Source organism: Lipotes vexillifer, unplaced genomic scaffold (genome assembly GCF_000442215.2).
Source record: "Lipotes vexillifer unplaced genomic scaffold, Lipotes_vexillifer_v1.1 scaffold1023, whole genome shotgun sequence".
Lineage (NCBI taxonomy): Eukaryota > Metazoa > Chordata > Mammalia > Artiodactyla > Lipotidae > Lipotes > Lipotes vexillifer.
The window spans coordinates 188,416-210,448 of NW_006799713.1; positions in this window are offsets into that span (position 1 = coordinate 188,416).

Genomic DNA, 22,033 nt, shown 5'->3' on the forward strand with positions numbered 1-22,033 from the left:
GAATTGGTTCAGCCACTATGGAGAACAGTATGGAGGTTCCTTAAAAAACTACAAATAGAACTACCATATGACCCAGCAATCCCACTACTAGGTATATACCCTGAGGAAACCAGAATTCAGAAAGAGTCATGTACCAAAATGTTCATTGCAGCTCTATTTACAATAGCCCGGAGATGGAAACAACCTAAGTGCCCGCCGTCGGATGAATGGATAAAGAAGATGTGGCACATATATACAATGGAATATTACTCAGCCATAAAAAGAAACGAAATTGAGCTATTTGTAATGAGGTGGATAGATCTAGAGTCTGTCATACGGAGTGAAGTAAGTCAGAAAGAGAAGGACAAATACCGTATGCTAACACATATATATGGAATTTAAGAAAAAAAAATGTTATGAAGAACCTAGGGGTAAAACAGGAATAAAGACAGAGACCTACTGGAGAACAGACTTGAGGATATGGGGAGGGGGAAGGGTGAGGTGTGTTAGGGCGAGAGGGAGACTTGGGCATATATATACTAACAAACATAAGGTAGATAGCCAGTGGGAAGCAGCCGCATGGCACAGGGATACCGGCTCACCTTCCCAACAACCTCTGATTCCTCTTAAAAGCAAAGAGGGAAGAGATATGGGAACATATATATATGTATAACTGACTCACTCTGTTATAAAGCAGAAACTAACACACCATTGTAAAGCAATTATACCCCAATAAAGATGTTAAAAAATAAATAAATAAATAAATAAATAAATAAATAAATAAATTGCTATCTTTGTTTTAATTGACCTTGCTTCCTGCAATCTTATCTTGCTCTAAAGTATGCTTCATATTGCCAGTAGGCCAATCCTATTAAAATATTGATATGATCAAGTTACTTTTGTCAGCCTTAAAATAAAATAGCCAGTTATTCAACCAACAAAATGAGTTTATTCAGGAATAGCAGAGGAATTGCAACTCAGGACATACAAGCTTTGGCAAACTACAGGCAAGGTCAGAGAATAGAGAAAAGGGGCTTGCTTTTATAGAGGAGAGGAGGAAGTTGGGAGGGGCTGTTTTGAACAAAAGTTCATTGGGGGCCAATGAGAATTCAGGGTGGTGGCAGCTTTTCATTGGCTGGAGTGTAGTGGTTTCCCATTGGCTGGGCAAGGAGAAAAATCATCTTTTCTCCTGCTGAGGTGTGTAAAGTAAGCTACTTCCTGTTAGGGAGTGAAAGTTATGCTCCTTCCTGATGGAGTCTGCAAAGGCAATGAATGGTGGTATGTGAGAGCTCCCCCTTCAGGGCTTCCCAACTCCATTTCAAATAAGGTTTCCTTTATTTTCACTTTCTGGATGAAATCCTTGAATGACATTCTATCATCATTATGTGATATTCCATCACCATTGAAATGACCATTTATTAGTAAAATAAAACAAACTGCTCAGCTGGACCCACAATGTCCCTCAAGCTCTTTCCACCACCCATTCGTCCTGCCTCATGCCTTTCTCCCCTGCATTATGTTATGTACTCCTCTGCCTGAACCTGGCTAAAGTGTAGCCAGCCTCCAGGACTCAGTTCAGCCCTTGCAAGAACCATTCTCTGACATAACACAACTTTTGTGAACCTTACAACACTATAAATCCCTCTGTCATTGCTCATAATTAAATCATTAAACCCCTCTGTCATTGGTTACAATTAAATCATTATATGCAAATAAGAACTTGAACCAAGTGGCTTGCTCAGTTTTAGGTCCCATTTCTTTGTTAAATTTACTTTTTAGGTACTTCTAAACTTTTAAACATGCCCCTCAAATGTTAATAGTTGGTTGTCTCTTTTTGTGATCTTAGCCACTCCTGATAAACAGTTCACTGGGGCATGCAAAATGCTGGTGTTCTAATTCTACCAATCCTTCTTCATTGATTACCTAGGCTACTTCTGCAAAGACAGACTTGCCCTCATCTTCTATTCAGATATCCTGAAATAGAGCCTGTATAGGAAAAGCGGAATAAATGCTTGATTGCCTCCCTTTATTTATCTGTCATACTTACAGGTTTATTCGTGTTTTCTATTTATTCAAAAGCTGGTTTAGAAAGTTATAAATCTCTAGCAAATGGTGTATTTTACCTAATTTGCAATACTTATTAGCATAAAATTTTCCTATTATTTACTTATCTTTAAAAAAACCCTCTGATATATCTATAGGTATACTGTTTTTTATATTTCATGTATTATTTTCTGGGTCATCTCCCTATATTCTTTGAATAATTCTGCCAAAAGTTGATTTTATTAGGCTTTTCAAATAACAACTTTGGACATTGATCTCACCTGTATCTTTGTTTTCTAATTTTATTTATTCATTTATATTTATAATTTCCTTCATTCTAAGTTCCTTAGATTTACTTGTTTGTTCTTTTCCTAACTTCCTGATCTAGATACAATCTCACTAATTTTCAATTTTGTTTGTTAAAGAAGTATTTAAAGTCCTCTATGTAAAATTTCCGAAGTTCTATGTTTGGCTGCATACAGAGTTTGAAACAAAATACTTTCTTTATTGTTTAGTTTAAATATTTTCAAATTTCTACTCTGTTTATCCTTTGATGGTGAGCCATCTGGAATTGTGTTTTGAAATGTCTAAATGTACAAAGGTTAGAAATCAATAACATTTGCACAAGCAAAGATCAGTGAGCCTGAAAACACAGCAATATAAACTTCTAAAATGACATCCAAAGATTAAAAAGACTGGGGGAGAAAAAAAAGAACATGGCAGCATTGGCCTGTATTACAATATCAAGGGGTCTGACATACTTCTATTTGAAGTCCCAGAAGAATTAGATGAGGCTGAAATAAAGACATTTTTAAGTCAACAACAATTAATAGAGCTATTGCCCTCAGACTCTTACTAAAAGAACTTATAAAGAGGATGTTTGTAGCAGGCAGCTTCTGACCTGGCTCCCACTGATCCCTACCTGTTGGGATTCATGCGTAGGTATAATCCCCTCCTCCTGAGCATGGACTGGACTGAGTGATTTGGGCTGGACTGAGTGATTTGCTTCTAAAAAATAAATACAGCAAAAGTGACGGGATGTCACTTCCGGTATTAGGTTATAAAAGACTGTGACTTCTGTCTTGCTGGCTTTCTTCCTCTATTGCCCTCATGCTTACATGACATGATGAAGAAGCTGCCACGTTGGAGAGGCTCACAGGGCAAAGAACAGAGGGTGGCCTCTGGCAAACAGCCAGCAAGGAACCAAGACCTTAGTCCATTTGCCCACTCTCGAAGAACTGAATCCTGTCAACAAACACTTGAGTGAGGTGGAAACAGATACTTCCTCAGTTGAGCCTTCAGATGACCACATCCCCCATTGACACGTTGATTGCAGCCTGGGAGAGACCCTGAAGCAGAGGTCACAGCAAAACTGCACCAGATTCTGACATCCAGAAACTGTGAGATAATAGGTGTTTCAATCCATTACATATTAGAGCAATTTGTTATGCAGCAATAGACAACACAATGTTCTTCAAGAATAGTAAAATTGAACGCAAAAGGAAGGACTAAGGGGCAAGGAGAAATGATAAGCAAAAAAATTAGCAACCGTATGGGTAAATCTAAATAACACTTGATTGTAACAGTAACTATGATCTCATCAAAGGATAAAAATAAAAGCAAGATAGAACTATTTCTATTACTGGATGAATATATCATATAAAGCAGGGAAGGAGTAATGAGCCAAAGTGTTATTGGCAGGATCCTTTTTCCCTTTGTTCCTTTTAGGAACAGAGTACCCTGAATCTTAGCTGAGCACATGACTTACCAGCCAGAGGCCACATTTCTCAGCTTCATTTTCAGCTAGGTGTGTCCCTATTACAGTTTTTGCTAGTTGCCTGCAAGTGGAAGTGATGTGTGAAAACAGATAAGCTTTTTATAAGGAAGCCTTCTCTATTTTCCTTTTCCACAGGCTAGAAAATGGCAACAACCAGAGTGATCACATGAGATGCAAAAAAAAAAAATGGAAATTAAGCATTAAAGATAGCAGAGTGACAGAACCAATCTACCAGCCTGAGTACCTGAAGGACCTCAGGTAGTAGAGTTGCCTACCTATGTTGATGTGGCAGCGCCTCCCCCACCCCTACCCCCATCCTGGCCCACTTCTGAAATGTTCCACGAGAGAGAAGTCAACATTTACGCTCTTTAAGGTACTTATTTTAAAGTGTTTTTGTTATTCTTGCAGTTTGGCCTCTATCCTGACAAGTACATCATTTAAGCTCCAAAAGAATGAATAAAAGGAGGGGGAAAGCATTTAAAAGGTACGTGTTTTAAAAGAATAAAATGAAATCTTGAAAATAAATTCCAATATATCAAAAGGATTAAATATACCAATATAAAAGGCAGACTTTCATTTAGGAAGCAAAAATTCTGACTCTACCACATTTAGAAGAGACTCATCAAAATCATGAAAACGAAAAGGTTGAAGACAAAAGAATAGAAAAACAAATACTAGGTAAAAATAATTCAAAGAAAGTTAATTTGCTGTATTGCTGTTTGATTAAATGGACTTTCAGGGGAAAATTGCATTATAAAATATAAATGGGACCACTATCTAATGCTAAACATTTAAATTAACCTGCAATATCTTGTGACTCCAAACGTAATATAGCCTATGTATATGTGGTATATATATGTATATATACGTATTATTTATAAAACAGAATTTCATGGAAATGGAAAACTATGCAATCATATTGGAGACTCTTTTAACATACCTCTTTCAGTAACTAATAGATCAAACTATCAATAAGAATATAATAAATTTCAGGGGCTTCCCTGGTGGCGCAGTGGTTGAGAGTCCGCCTGCCGATGCAGGGAACGCGGGTTCGTGCCCCCGTCTGGGAAGATCCCACAGGCCGTGGAGCGGCTGCGCCCGTGAGCCATGGCCGCTGGGCCTGCGCGTCTGGAGCCTCTGCTCCGCAACAGGGGAGGCCACAACAGTGAGAGGCCCGCGTACATATATATATATATATATATATATATATATATATATATAATAAATTTCAGACATGTAGTAACCTGTACTTAAGTAATCCAATTTTCTGATAAGTTCAGAGAGAGCACTTATAAACTTGACAATGTGCTAGGTAATAAAGTGTCAGTAAGTTTCAAAAAAATGATATAGAGAACACAATATAGTTGAAACGTTAGAATGTGTCTTTTACATATTTTTGTTCTACAGTGTAAGTACATCAGAAGATAGAAACTTTCCAAATGGATTTATATGTAGGTTACCCCAGAGATATTTATAAAATTCTGATATTTCAACGTTGGCATTTTTTTTCAAGACCATATTGCACTGTGAGTCAGTAACAAACATCAGTAGTCTTCATTCACACTATTGCTGTTGTAAAAGGTGAACTGCAGATTGTTAACTTATTTTCATTAAGTTTTGTCACACAAAATGATCTGAAAGTCCTTCAATTCTACAATTTTAGAAATATAGGGTATGCCATATTTTAAATTTCTGAACTGTGGGCCAAACTATTTCTTGCCAAAAGAGTTTCCAAAAGATGTAATTTCACTAAGCATGATAAAACCACCCAGTGCGTTTATAAATGTATGTCTGATGTCCCAACAGAGATGGATTCAGCATCGCCCTGAAATACCAGTGATTCGACTTTATTGCCAATACCTCAAAAGTCTTCAGCCTCAGGTCTGGGCTAAGCCATCTCAAATGTTGTAGAACAGCAAACTGGCATATTGTGTACCTAATTCATCTACAGTTCAAGCCAGCGGAATGTATAGTTTTGGTGCTGTTTACTTATTCATGGCATGTTTCATTTAAACTTTTTTTAGTACAAAACATGTAATAAATGTACCTAAGTTCTATGTCCTTGCAAAAGATTGCTACCTTGGTGTTGCCAACTAAGGAATGTCACTCGCCACCCATTTCTACAAGAATCGAGTCATTAGCCACTGCACTCACTGACTTGCCGCATGCCCTGGAAAGAATTCAGGGTGAAGATCAGCGATGAGGCCCTCTGTGTTCTGGGAAAACAGGCAGAACAGGCCCTTGGATAGTTAGATACTTTTAGGAGAAAATTTCATGAACCCAGATTCTTGCATCTTCCCATACTTAGAAAAGCACTAAAATCATTAACTGAGAGACCTGTTCCTCATACTAACAGTAACCTTCTACCAAGATGTGTGCTTGATTGCACATACCTCTTCTCCAAAATCACATATCTGCTGACCTCCCCACCCCCACCTCTCTGGAGCAGCTCCTCAGAGCTATTTGAGAGGCGTCTCCTGGGCTATTGTCCTCAGTAAGTCCCCAAATAAAACTGAAACTCACAGCTCTCATGTTGTGCAGTTTTTTCAGTAGACAGTTTATTAGTTCTCTTTTGCTGCTGTAACAAATTGACTATCTCACAGTTCTATAGGATGGATCCAAACTGGGACTCACTGGGCTAAAATCAAGGTGTGGGCAGGGCCTTGTTCCTTTCTGGATGCTCAAGGAGAGAGTCTGCTTCCTTGCCTTTCCCAGTTTTAGGGGCCTCCTGTGTTCCATTAGCTCACTTCTATTTTTTAGAGCCAACAACAGCTGGTCTGCTGGGTGAGATCTCACATCACTTCTCTCTGACCCTTTTTCCATCATCGTATCTCTCCCTCTGACCACAGCAGGTTCTGTCTTTTAAGGACTCATGATTAGTTTGGGCCCATCTGGATGATACAGGATAATCATTTTCAAGGGTCCTACCCAAAATAACATCTGCAAAAACTCTTTTCACATATAAGTGAACATTTTCATGAGTTCCAAGTATTAGGGCATGGAGATCTATGTGGGCCATTATTTTGCCTCTCACACTTGAGTTTAAAAATCAAACAAGTTTAGCATTAACACTAACCATTGCAGGACTCTTTCCATCATCACTCTCACTTTCTGTGTCGATTTTGACCACTGTGCATTAAGTTTTCAAGACTTTCCTAAATATATAAAAGCAATGCATATTATGCCTTCCATGGATACCATGTCCAAAGATTCTACGGTCACATGAAATTTCTTACTAACAAAAAGTAAATATGATAACAGCTAATATTTACTGAATGCTTAACTCTGTGCCAAGCACTCACTTTACATGCTAGACTTTTTAAATCTTCACCAAAAACCCTATGAGGTGGCTATCAGCATTATTACCATTTTATTTTGATGAATAAGATGAGGCATAATTTGTATTTAAATTAAATGAGGTGTGAAGTGTTACCAAAAGAAATGATACTAGATGACCTTCAGTACAGTAGTTTCTATAACATACAAACATAGCAGAAACACTACATATTTTACATTACATTCTACCCCCCAAAATGGATTTATTCCTTTCCTCCCTTGGAGTCAAGGGGAAAAGTAGAACAGAATCTACACATTTCTGTTTCTTTGATTCTGAAAGAAATGCTTCTGCTGGGATTGTGTGTGTGTGTGTATGTGTGTGTGTGAGAGAGAGAGAGAGAGTGAGAGAGAGAGAGAGAGAGAGAGAGAGAGAGAGGAAGGGGGAAGGAGAGGGAGAGATTGACTCACTAACTAAAGAGATTTCCTCTGGTTCTATTTTTCACCATTTGTGCCATTTTTCACAAATGATATCTGTTCAAGACATTATATGTGTATTATTTTGCCTTTGGAGTATATTAATATGCAGTTATTAATTTGGAGTTACTAATATGCAGGCCATACTAGAACCCAACAATAAATAAAATTCAGTTAACAGGGCTGCGGGAGAGCTCAAGGCCAGTCTACAGGAATGCAGCATTTGATCTTTCTGGATTAAGATTGAGTAACTACAGAGCAGTTGCCAAATTTCCGTGAACTTCCTTGACATAAATCTTTGAGTTACTGAAAAATATTTTTGTTTTGTTCCAAAGTCAGTTTTCCGTATTAGTCTGCTGCAAAGCTTTAGACTTAGGGTCTGCTTTGAAGAATCCCTTTCTACCAAAACTTACCTTGAATTTTGACCAACATTTCAACTTCCCAACTCTTTTTTTTGTGTTTGTGATAAGAACTCTTAGGGTTTACTCTCTTAACTTTCATATATAACATACAGCACTGTTAATTATATTTATCATGTTGTACATGACATCTCTAGTACTTATCCTTTTTTTTATTCAAACAGAAAGTCACAAAAATTATAATCATCCTCATCAGTTCACTCAGTCCCATGTAATTAATTTTTTTTTCAACTTGATCTTCTGTTAGCACTTTTATGAGTTCATCAGTTTTCCATTAGAGTTCTGAAAATGCTTATTCATTCAGTTCAGCAGTATAGTCAGTTACTAGAAACCTGGACTTGTCAGAGTCTTCTCCATGAATTCCTTGAAGATGAAACCCTTTTATAGGAACATATTTGCAAAAGCATCAGAGTACACCCAGAACTGTCTGTAAATGACAAAAGACTTAAAAATGACCACGGTTAAAGATTTTATGAAAGTTCATAGCAATTGACAAGGAAATTTAGTTATTTCTGAGGTATACATTTTAAAGTAATAACTAGAATTATGACATAACATTATACCAGAACATATAAGATTTTTAGAAATTTCATGTAATGTCTGAAACATTTATATTAACATATTTCCATACAAATAACCCAAAGAAAGTTTAGTATTAGTTGTTTGTTTGTTTATACTGCAGGTTCTTATTAGTCATCAATTTTATACACATCAGTGTATACATGTCAATCCCAATCGCCCAATCACACCACCATCCCCACCCCACCACGGTTCCAACTCTTTTTTAAAAGCTACATCTTCATGCAAATTAAACTCACTCTGCATACCATTTCCATGTCAGATTACTTAAAAATCCAATGTTTGACAGCACGATGTTGGCAAATCTGTAGGGAAGTAGGCACTCTGATATATTCCTAGCTGGTGTGTAAAATGGTCTGACTTCTATGCAGGGCAATATGATAACATTTATAAAAGTTACAAATTCATTTACTCTAAAACCTGAGAATTCCACTTCTGGGAATTTGTCCTACAGATACAGCTGTGTGTAATATGAAATGATATGTGTACAGTTTTATTCATTTGCAGCATAATCTGTAATAGCAAAATATTAGAAATGCCCTTCAGATGTCCTTCATTAGAAGATTAACTAAATAAACGATGGTATTGTCCCACAATTGAATAATACACAACTAAAAAAATTAATAAAGTAAAGGAAGCTCTCTGTGTGTACTGATGTAACTTCCAAGGTACATTGTTAAGAGAAAAAGGCAAAGTGTGGAACACTGAATATAATGTATAATTTTTTGTGTAAGAAGGGGGATAAAATAGGAATATTTTTACTCATATTGCTTGAACTTGCATAGATAGATAATCACTGGAAGGATGAATCAGAAGGTAAGAAATGGAGGCAGGGGAAAAAGGGTAGACAGGGTCAGGGTGGGGAGCAAAACTCCTCAGTGTATGACTTGTGATACGGTTTTGACTTTTGGACAGTGAAAATGCATTACCTTCTCAAAACAAAACAAAATAAGCTAAACTTTCCAAAGGAAAAAAAGATTTGTCATTCCATTGTTCACAAATATTTCTAAGCATGTTATACGTTTTGAAAATCTTGTATATGAACTCAAGGCATTCAGGAGGTGGGAACAAGGGAGGAAAACGCAACAAAGTCTCCGACAAGAAAACTTGGAACCATCAGATAAGAGAAAGCTAGGTCCAGAAAGTCATAAAATGACAAAGCGACATAATTTTTTAGCTAGAAAGAGCTAAATGTTACCTAATCATTTTTACAGATTAATCAAACTGAGGCTGGAAGTGTTAAACGGTGTTGCCACAACCACTGCTCTGATTTATGGACAATCCCAGGGCCCCTGATTAACAATCTCAGTGCTCATTTCTTTATATCTTGATGCTCTCTATTGATTAATGATACCCCCTCTAATAAGGTGAAAATAACATGTGCCAAGTAACTTAAGCATTTTAACATACATTAACTAGTTTGATTATCACATTATATTATTATGGTAAGGTAGTATAGTGTAATAATTAAGATTGTGGGCTCTGGAATCAAACTTTGAATCTCTGCCTCATCGCTTACTCGCTGTGAGATCTTGGACAAATTATTTAACTTCTCAAGCCTCAGCTTCCTCATTTGCAGATTGAGAATATAACAATACCCACCTGAAAGGGTTGATGTGAAGAGTAAATGGAGTAATGCACATGAAGCGCTAGCGTGGCACCTAACATGTGCTCCCTGAATGTTATTTCTGTTATTGCTTTTATTTTACAGATGAGAAACTGGGATTTGGGGGAATGGTTGAGTATCTTGCCCAAGGACACATAGTTAAGAAGTGGTGGGTCAAGAACTCAATCTAGCTTTTCTCACTTAAAATTCTCATACTCTTTCCATCCCTATATAATCCTTAGATTCAATGCACTTCGTTTTCCTCTCATTACAGCAGTTTTTCTACTTTGGCTTGCTCAGTCAATATGAGCCTTTGTAGAAAAAAGAAAAGATAACAACCTGATGTATTTGGATGGGAGCAAAGGAAAAATTCTCTTGTATGCAATCAGATTTTATTTTGTTGTCATCATAGGATCTAACAGATTATAAATAAATATTAATTATTTTGTGTATGCTAACATTATATTCATTGACATCTAATTGGTGGTTAGAAAAGGTTTTTCTCACATAAAGAAGCTGATTTAATCCAGACAAGATTAAATATATAATATATATAAATACAATTATGTAAAAATTATTTATGTATAAATGGTATAATGAATTATATACATATAAATGATATATATTATTTTTATAAAAGTATACATATTATATATAATGTTTACAATTTCTGCACATGTGCAGAATTCAATAAAATGTCTTTGTATTATAAAAATGTGAGGAAATTAACATCCAAGTGTATAACAATGATTCTATATTTGTATGTATTGCAAAATGATCACTACAATAAGTCTAGTTAACATCCATCACCACACATAGTTACAAATTATTTTTGGCTTCTGTATATACTATACTCATATATACATTATAAGCATATATTTTTATATAATTTATAAATAACTCCAATATCCCATCAGCAAGTACATAGATAACCAAATCGTGTTATGTCCATCAATAGAATACAAGTCAGCAATAAAAAAAGGAATGATCTGCTGATAAACACAACAACAGGGAGAAAGAAGAGAAAAAAGCCAAACACAAAAGATTGCATATTGTATGATTCCAGGATATTAAGTCTAGAATGGGCGCAAAATCAATGGTGCTAAAAATCTGATCAGTGGTTGCCTGGGTTTGAGGATGAGGAAGTGCTGACAGCAGGAAGTGTGAAGGAACTTTCTGAGGTGATGCAAATATCCGATATGTTCATTGTAGTGGAGATAACTAGTTTGTGTATATTTGTCAAAACTCATAGAAGAGTATACTTAAAATGTAAGCATTTTATTTTATATTATATTGTATATAAAATATGCCTCCATGGAGTTGGTTTAAAAACATATCTCCCTCCATCTACTGTTGTATTTCTCTGTTCCCTTTTACAGAAAAATTCCTTAAAAGAGTTATGTGTATTCTGTGTTCCTTTTCTCTTATCCCGTTCTCTGTTTAAACCATTAAAGAAAGACTTCCACTTCATCACTTCACTGAGATTGCCTGAATCAAGGTAATCAATGATTCCTCGTGGTAAATATCATGGTCAATTTTCAGCCCTCTCTGATCTACCAGCAGCATTTGTCATGTTAATTACTTTTTCCCTCTACAAATGCTTCCTCCCCTCGTCTTTAAGGACTCATTTTTAATTTTTTTTTTTTTTTTTTTTTTTTTTTGCTGCACCACAGGAGAGCATACAGGATCTTAGTTCCCTGACCAGGGATTGAACCCGCACCCCCTGCAGTGGAAGCATGGGGTCTTAACCACTGTACCACCAGGGAAGTCCCAAGGCCAAATTTTTTTAAACCGAAGTATAGTAGTTGATTTACAATGTTGTGTTAGTTTCTGGTATACAGCAAAGTGATTCAGTTATATATATATGTTTATATTCTTTTTCAGATTCTTTGCCATTATAGGTTATTACAAGGTATTGAATATAGTTCCCTGTGCTATACAGTAGGACCTTGTTGTTATTTATTTTATATATAGTAGTGTGTATCTGTTATCCTAAACTCCTACTTTGTTCCTCCCCCCACCCCCTTTCCCCTTTGGTAACCATACATTTGTTTTCTATGTCTGTGAGTCTGTTTCTGTTTTGTAAATAAGTTCATTTTTTTAGATTCCACATAATGTGATATCATATATTTGTCTTTGGCTTACTTCACTTAGTATGATATTCTCTAGGTCCATTCATGTGGAAATAATGCAAATGCATTATTTCATTCTTTTTTATGGCTGAGTAATATTCCATTATATATATATAAGTGAGTAGTATTCCATTATATATATATATATATATATCACATCTTCTTTATCCATTCATATGTTGATGGACATTTACATTGCTTCCATGCCTTGGTTGTTGTAAATACTGCTGCTATGCACACTGGGGTGTGTTTCGAATTAGAGTTTTCTCCAGATGCATGACCAGGAGTGGGATTGCTGGATCATATGGCAGCTCTATTTTTAGTTTTTGAAGGAACCTCCATATTGTTCTCCATAGTGGCTGCACCAATTTACATTCCCACCAACAGTGTAGGAGGATTCCTTTTTCTCCACACCCTCTCCAGCATTTATTATTTGTAGACTTTTTTTTTTTTTTTTTTTTTGCGGTATGCGGGCCTCTCACTTCTGTGGCCTCTCCCATTGCGGAGCACAGGCCCTGGACGCGCAGGCTCAGCGGCCATGGCTCACGGGCCCAGCCACTCCGCAGCATGTGGGATCTTCCTGGACCGGGGCACGAACCCATGTCCCCTGCATCAGCAGGTGGACTCTCAACCACTGCGCCACCAGGGAAGCCATATTTGTAGACTTTTTGATGATGGCCATTCTGACCAGTGTGAGGTGCTGCCTCATTGAAGTTTTGATTTGCATTTCTCTGATAATTCGTGATGTTGAGCAACTTTTCATATACCTATTGGCCATCTGTATTTCTCCTTTGGAGAAATGTCTATTTAGGTCTTCTGCCCATTTTTTTGGTTGGGTTGTTTGCTTTTTTGATATTGAGCTGTATGAGCTGTTTGTATATTTTGGAAATTAAGCCCTTGTCAGTCACATTGTTTACAAATATTTTGTGCCATTCCATAGGTTGTCTTTTCATTTTGTTGATGATTTCCTTTGCTGAGCAAAAGCTTTTAAGTCCCATTTGTTTATTTTTGCTTTTATTTCTCTAGCTGTGGGAGACTGACCTAAGAAAACATCGCTACAGTTTATGTCAGAGAATGTTTTACCTATGTTCTTTTCTAGGAGTTTTATGGAGTCATGTCTTATATTTAGGTCTTTAAACCATTTTGAGTTTATTTTTCTGGAAGACGTAAGTGAGTGTTCTAACTTCATTGATTTACATGTGGATGTTAAGGACATATTTCTTGGTTCTGCTCCCTCTCAGTCTCCCTTGCTGGTTTGTCCTCATATCCCCAACCCTAAATGTTGGAGTGCCCCTGAGATCAGTCCTCAAACCTTCTATTTGTCCTCTTTCTGCTGGGCGATCTCATGCAGGCTCCTGACATTAAAAGTATATCTATAAGGAATTCCCTGGTGGTCCAGTGGTTAGGACTTGGTGCTCTCACTGCCAGGGCCCCAGTTCAACCCCTGGTTAGGGAACTAAGATACTGCAAGCTGTGTAAGCAAAATAAATAAATAAATAAGTACACACACACACACACACACACACACACACACACAGAAGCATAAATGTATACCTCCAGCTCAGGTCTCTAGTCTGGATTCCAAATCTGATTTTCTAACTACTTACTTGACATCTCTACTTGAATGTCTAAAAGGGCTCTCAAATTAACATATGCTAAATCACATTACTGACTTCTGAATCATCTCCATGAGAAAAATTTCCTCTTCCTAGTCTTCTCTGTCTCAACTAATGGAAACTCTGTCCTCTGCTTTTCTCAGGCTAAAAACCTTGTTGCCATCCTTGAGGCCTTGCTCCTTCATCCCTCATCCAATCAATCCACCAGCAAATCCTGTCAGCTCTATCCTTAGGATGTTTTAAAATTAGCCCACTTCTTATGCTTCAGCTGCTACCACCCTGGTAGCAAACCACCATCCTTTCTTGCCTGGATTATTGTAATATCCCCCTATTGTATCTCTCCTTATACATTTGCTATCCTTGTAGTTTCTTCTCAGCACAAGTTTTATTAAAAATTTAAGTCGGATCATGTCATTCCTCTGCTCAAAATACTCAAATGGATTCCCATTTCATTCAGTGCAGAAGTAAGAGCCTTAGAGTGGCTTATAAGACCCCACCTGGTCTGCTCCCTCCTGATCTTATTTCCTACCCCTCACCTGTTCTGTTCCAGCCACTCAGGCCTTCTACCTCAGGGCCTTTCACTTGCTGTCCCTTCCACCTAAAATGTTTTCCCGCAGATAACTACATGCCTCACTCACTCACTTTCTTTAGGTACCTTTTCAAATATTACATTTTTAGTGAGGTCTTTGAAAATCACAAAATAGCAACTGCCCACCACCCCGTACTCCTTATCTCCTCTCCTTTGCTTTACTGTTTTCTGCAGCACTTATTTGCTATCTCACATTCTTTATGTTTACTTGCTTATTTACTGTCGGTCTCCATATCCACCCTTCCCCATCTCGTAGAATATACTCTTCAGGAGGGTAGCAACTTAATTTTTTAAATTTAATTTAATTTTTAATTGAAGTATAGTTAATTTACAATATCATGTTAGTTTCAGGTGTACTGCACAGTGATATGTGTGTATATATATATATATATATATATATATATATATATTCCTTTTCAGATTCATTTCTCTTATAGGTTATCATGAAATATTGAGGATAGTTCCTTGTGCTATACAGCACGTCCGTTTTGGTTATCTATTATATATGTGGTATGTGTATATGTTAATCCCAACCTCCTAATTTATCCCTCCCCCCACCCCTCTTTCCCCTTTGGTAACCATAAATTTGTTTTCTATGTGAGTCTCTTTCTGTTTTGGAAATAAGTTCATTTTGTATCACTTTTTAGATTCCACATATAAGTGATATCATATGATATTTGTCTTTCTCTGTCTGGCTTACTTCATTTAGTGTGATCATCTCTAGGTCCATCCATGTTTCTGCAAATGGCATTATTTCATTCTATTTCATGGCTGAGTAATATTCATATATATACCACATATTCTTTATCCATTCACCTGCTGATGGACATTTAGTTTGCTTCCATGTCCTGGCTATTGTAAATAGTGCTATGAACATTGGGGTACATGTATCTTTTTGAATTATGGTTTTCTCTGGATGCCCAGGAGTGGGATTGCAGGATCATATGGTAGCTCTATTTTTAGTTTTTAAAGGAACCTCCATACTGTTCTCCATAGTTGGTGGGTGTACCAATTTACATTCCCACTAATAGTGTGGAAGTGTTCCTTTTGCTCCCCACCAAGAGGGTAGCAATTTTAATATACTCCCAATGAGTATATTAAATACTCTTATTTAAATAAATCAATGTTTTTTCATAGTAGGCAGTCAATAAATATTAGCCGAAGGAATTAATGAACTAAAGATATTTATCCTTGGACTTGAGAGTAGAAGTAAAGTGAAACCGCCAGAAATGCAATTCCAAGGTTAGAAATATGTAGATAACATGGTGGACCAGATTTCCCTGAGATAAGGAAGGCAAAGGGACTGGAAAGCTATATAAGCAATATGTTCACTTAGAACTCAAGACCCAGGTCAGTTCCTGTGATTCTAATAGAGGTAGCAATTATCAGCAGAAGATCTTCCAGAAAGGGAACCTTTGCATATTGAAAATAGTAACCAAGGATCACTGAAAATGAATGGAAGTTTCCAGCTTCCATAAGCTCCCACTAACCAAAGTAAGTATTTACTCTTAAGGAACGCTGGAACTTTCCTCCAAAGAAGAAAAATGTGTCCAGGAGGTACGATCAAAAACCATTTAAACTCCTTTCCAGGAATAGAGTTTCACAGAGTTACATTTAAGTATAATGTTAAGGGAAGATGTAGTAGAGTTCTGCTTAATTTGAAGACTGCAAACAAAGCCATAATGGGGAAATTTAGGCAGCATTGGTCATTTTCATCCAATAGATGGAGCCAGAGTAGAAAAGGCGCAATTTTTGGCAGATTTTGAAATCTCACAGAGAGATTGGAATGGGGAATCTACTGTGGATTCCAGCCCCTAAGAGCCCATTAGGCATCCAGCCAGGGCTCTCTCCAGTCGGTTGGTGTGGGAGGGGAAGGAGCCTGAAATGAACTCAATGAACTCATAGAGTAAATAGCAGGGAAAAGCAATGTGCAATGGAAAGAAAACAAATCTGATTTTAATTTGAACACCAAGGGTTTGTTTTTGCAAGTGTGCAAAACTTTGAACTTTAGGAACCAAGATGGGATGGAGGTGGATTTGTGACACTCGTTGGATTCAAAATAAAAAATTAGTACTTATATTAAAATTATAGGGCTTATCCTTGTATTAAAATTAAAGCCATAGGGCTATGGTTTTATGGTAAACACATGTGTACTAGAAGGAAAGAAAGAAAAAAAGTGTAAAAGAAGGCTTGTGATTCCCATTACTGATTAATAACCAGATACGTAAAGTTTATTTAAAATTTGAACATTGTGATGCTAATAAAATCTATTGAATTACAAATATTGGATTATAGTTCGTGGATGCACTTAGTACTCTACCACTTTTAAGATGGTCTCCCATAGATATTCCTGACAGCAAACCTCAGAGGCAGAAATTGATAATTAGTCCAAGATTAACGACGCAATTAGTAAAAAATGACCCTGTCTTATGTACCTGCACTCCTTTGCTGTAAGTTCCTGTCAACCACCAAGAGCCATCTGCCCCCTTGATTCTTTGAACAGATTTTGTGGGTGTGACTGAATAAGAATACAGGAAGGGGAGCTGGGGCTAAATGAGCTTGGAATAATAGGCCTGTCCCTCTCTTATCCAGCTGGTGGGGGAGGGCAGGGATCATAATGCTCCATCCTCTCTCTTCATCAACCTGTGAGGAGAGTAGGGGAGAGAAGAACCAGGGAAATCTCATAAGATTGCTGGGTTGCATAAGGGCCTCCAGGAATGTAAAGTGAGACCAGTCAATGAGGTTGCATGCTGTTCTTCTGCTACACTCAATGGGGGCAGACAAGAGCATAGGGTTGATACCTGGATTTAACAAGGTTGGGGTGGGCCAAGGGAGTAAAGTACCATGAGATGGAAAAGGGAAGTTAGGGTATATTCAAGGAGGTGATTATAATGATTGGCTACTGAATTTCAGTTGGATAAGAAGATAAATGAGGAAGGAAAGTCACAGGCACAGTGTGAGCCTATTCTCAGTGTCCAGGGTTATAGAAGGACAAAGGCCATAAGAAAGCAAGGAGGAACCTTGCCCTGATGGCCTCGAGTAGAACCCAGTCTCTAACCAGTGATTCAGTTTCCTCTGCCTTAAACAACTCTTGGGTCCACTGGTTCATTCTCATCCCTCAGGCTATGGTGAAGCCTTCTGTGACTTCCTCAGCTAACACAGGTCCTCTCTGCTGTTCCCAGTCACACACCAGTAATTATTTCATTTATTTGTTTGTGTGTTTATTATCTGCCTCTTCTGTTAGAATATAAGCTCCATGAGGGCAGGGACCTCATCTGTTCCATTTCCCACAGCATCCTTAGCACCCAGCAGACAGTCCAGCACACAGGAAACCTTCTATAAATATTTGTTGAATGAATTAACTGATATTCTGGACCGGTTCAAGTGCCAAGCACTATACTAAGGTTTTTACATACATTTTCTCCTTTATCTCTCATGAGATAAACATTCACTGTGAAAAAGCTAAAGCTTTAATAGGTTCATAATTTGACCAAGGGCACATAGCAAAGCTGAGAATTATAACTAAGTCTTTCTGATTCTAAAACCTCTGCTCTCACCTTAGCAACTTTCATAAATAAATAAATAGTTTGTAAACTAAGCAATAGTGCATTATGTCAAGGTTTTCACAAAAAGCCAAGGAAAAAAATAGGAGATGCAAGAAAAGTGGCTGTGGCCCTAACTTTTATTACTGCTCTGACATTTGCTCATGTGCTAGGCATCCCATACATTCCATACATTTCAAAATCAAATGTGCTTTCTGATATTGGGTTCAAATTTCAAAGGAGATGATCCAAGATCTTCTTTAAGGGCCACTATCTCTTCTCACCATACTTCCGTCTTCTTCTTTCTTTGTCTGTAGCTCATGCTTCCTTTCACCTCACCACATCTCTTCTTCACTCTCTGGGCACACTCAAAACAAAGATACAGAATTAGACTGAGTTGCTGTACTATTACAAGAAGGAAGATCGGGTGTAGGACATGTAAAAAATAGTCAAACTTAGACAAAGAGGGGTACTGAGAAAGTATGAAAAGTAAAAAAAAAAATTAGAATGCCCCAAAATCTGTGTCACCTATAGAGAAATATCTGGGATCCCAGAAATATGTGTGTATGTGTGAGTGAGAGAGAGAGGAACCTTGCCCTGATGGAGAGGGCAACCTCCTTATTTCTTTTATATAACCCATATATAAAAGAAATAGTGTGAAATTGAGAAGCAACTTGTTGCATTTGTACTTGGAACAAAAATGTGATTTGAATCTGTTATTCTTTTAATAATATGAATGTCACAATTAAGACTAAAACTAACAAATAGAAATAAAAGACCCATCTTAAAATCTCAAGTTTTCAGAAATAATATTCTATTTGCATCTCCTGGCACTGCTGCAAAATGAGACTCATACATACAATGTCCAGAAAGGAACTAAATTACAGTGCTTTAAAAGAAAACAATTATTCCTGGCATACTCTAAACTTTCCTTAAATAAGTTAAAAGAAGGCAGAGATACAAAAATCCTTATTCATAGCCTACACAAAAACCCCTATGGAGGCAATTGGCTATTTGCCCCAGGATGTGTCAGAAATGGGATGAAAATGTGAACATTTCCCACTTGTTCAGATTCAGGTTGGGGAGTGGCCAAGCCTGTGGTTCCTGGGAAGTCTGACTAGGGACCTGGTTTGCTTTGTCTTCTTAACACCCACTACATGTTTTGCAGGGACAAGCTTGCAGGCCTCAAAGGGTATTGTTATTGTTCCTTGTGAGGCTAGGAAGCCAGAAGGAAGCTAAGGGTATCATTTCCTACCCCACACCATTCTCCCACTGTTGTTTGTCTATAGGAGTAATGCTAATGCCTATAATACTGTATCCTGCTGCCTGAGGCTGGGGTGTTCCCATCAGATGAGTGATACAGGAGATGGGGCTTTCTGTTCTCCATGCACAGATGGACATGTCACTCACAGTCTCCACAATCCAAAGGAGAAAGGTAATTTCTCCAAAACTATATCTCTTTTTTTTTTTTTACTTTTTTAAAAATACTTTTGTTTTTAATACAGAAAAATAAATGTGAGTGTTTTATTTTTTTTCTCTTAAGAGCTACTCACCTTTGTTTCCTCTCTAAGGGGGAAAGAAAAAATATTTAATAATTAGTGTTTGGGATAACAGGGAAACTCCATTCTGAAACAAACTCCAACTGGATCAAAGATGTAAATGTATAAAAGAAAATCTAAAGGTACTAAAAGAAAGCGTAGAAAGGATCCGCATTACATAGAGTGGACTGACCATATGCTTTTATCTTTTCTCCCTGTAGTGGGATATAACGACTCCCAAAGATATGTCCATGTCCTAATCCCCAGAACCTATGAATGCTACTTTAAATGACAAAGACATTACGATATGATTAAGGTAAAGCCCTTGAAATAGGGAGATTATCCTGGATTATCTGAGTGGGCCTTAAATGCAACAAGAAGCATCTTTATAGGAGAGAGAAGAGACAGGTGTGACACACACACATTAGAGAAGGCAGTGTGATCCCAGTGGCAGAGATTGAGGTGATGCAGCCAACAAGCCAAGGAATGCTAGCAGCCACCAAAAGCTGGAAGGGCTAGGAACAGATTTTCCCCTGGAGCCTCCAGGAAGAATGTGCCCCTGCCAACAGCTTGATTTCAGTCCGGTGAAACTGATTTCAAATTTCTGGGCTCCAGAAATGTGAGAGAATAAATTTCTGTTGTTTTAAGTCACCAGTTTAGTGGTAATTTGTGTAGCATCCCTAGAAAACGAATACACTTCTGGATCCACCCAAACTCCACGAAAATAACAGTTAAGGGAGGGAAAATGATACAACTCATAAAGATAAAGAGAGCAGCAGAAAAGAATTTCCATAAATTTTTGGAAGATGGAAAAATGAATGAAGGCAACTTATTCATCAGAGTAGAGAAAACTGCAACCCTAAGGGCCAGGAGAAAGGGCTGTGAACAAGTCGAGAGTCATTTCTCCCAGAGCTGTCAGCTCAGGGTCACCAAGCACCCCACAGGGGCAGGAGCAGGGAGTGGGGCTGAAACTGGAGAGACTGGCAGTAAGAATGCGACTTTGGGTCACTTGCCCCATCCCCTGCTTGATACTGGTCAGCTAAGAGTGAGGTGCATCCCTGTTTCTGGCCTCCCCAACCTCAGTCCATTCCCCTAATCTCACCACCATGTCAGTACCACTCACATTCCTTCTGTTGGAGAGAACTGGTCTCAAGGTTCTTCCAAGAAGCAGGGCGGCTAGGAGATGCCACGCAGGGCCGCCTGGGCTTCCCACCACCCCTCTCTGCCAAGAAGGAAGGCATGCTTTTTGATGGCCCAATAGCAACATCTGCCACATTATCCTAAAATTTCAGAGCACTGGGAATAAAGAGAAGATTCTAAAAGCTTCCCGAATGAAAAAAACCTAGTCACTTTATGTACAAAAGATCAGCAATCTGACTGGCATAAGATATTAAAACAGCAGTACAAGATACTAGAAGACAATAAGGCAACACCATCAAAATTCTGAGATAAAATAGCCTATAACTGAAAAGTTTCTATCCAGCCAAACTCCCACCAAATGTAAGGGGAAAATAAAGACATTTTCAGACATGCAAGTTTTGAATAATTTGCCCACAACACATCATTTAGGAGGAAGTTATCAAAGAGCATAATTCAACACAATGTGGAGTGAACAAGACCCCGGAAGACACGGACTCCAGAAAAAAACAAAACAAAAAAATAGAGGATGCGCCCAGGAGAGTGGCAAAGGGGAAGTCCTAGGATGATGGATGTTTATAACACCTGGCAAGCAACCATCCCTAGAACAGAGGCCTGTGCAAGTGTGAAGGGGAGTCATTTAAGGAAAATATGGAACTGATAGATTATTTAATGCGTTTGAGAATTTGGGGGAAAAATTATTACTAAGAGTTTGCCAAGTCTGTTAGATCATCTGGGGGAAAAAAGTGATGATATGTAGAAAACTAAGCAATTTAGCCAGAAGTAAGGGGGTTAGCAATTTTGAATGGCAGGAAAAACAAGGTTATACAAGAAGAAGATATGATTATAATATACTATTTGGTTCAGTGGTGAATAATATTTCATAGTCATAATTATATAAACACTGACTTTTGACCTAACTAGACATTTCAATATAATTATTTTGGGAAAAGAGGAGGGAGGAAAGCAGGGAGAGTTAGAGCTGGGTAAGAAGTCAAAAGCCTCAATGATTTCCTTTCTAGGATTCTAATCTGTACATATTTTTGTCACATGTACAAAGATTTATGTATAAAGAAGTTCACCACATCACTGAACAAGAAATAGCAAAACAGAGACAACTTAAGTATCTGTCAGTTGGAGGCTGGCTAAACAGATCATGGTTAAATGGAGTACAATGCAAGCTTTAAAAAAAGTCAAACAATAAACGATGACATGAACAACCAGACCGTGAAAACAAAACAGAACCAGTGGGGAGAGGTGGGTCCAAAACACTACCACTTTGGGGGAAAAATAAATATATGTATCAATATATTCACATGCACAAAC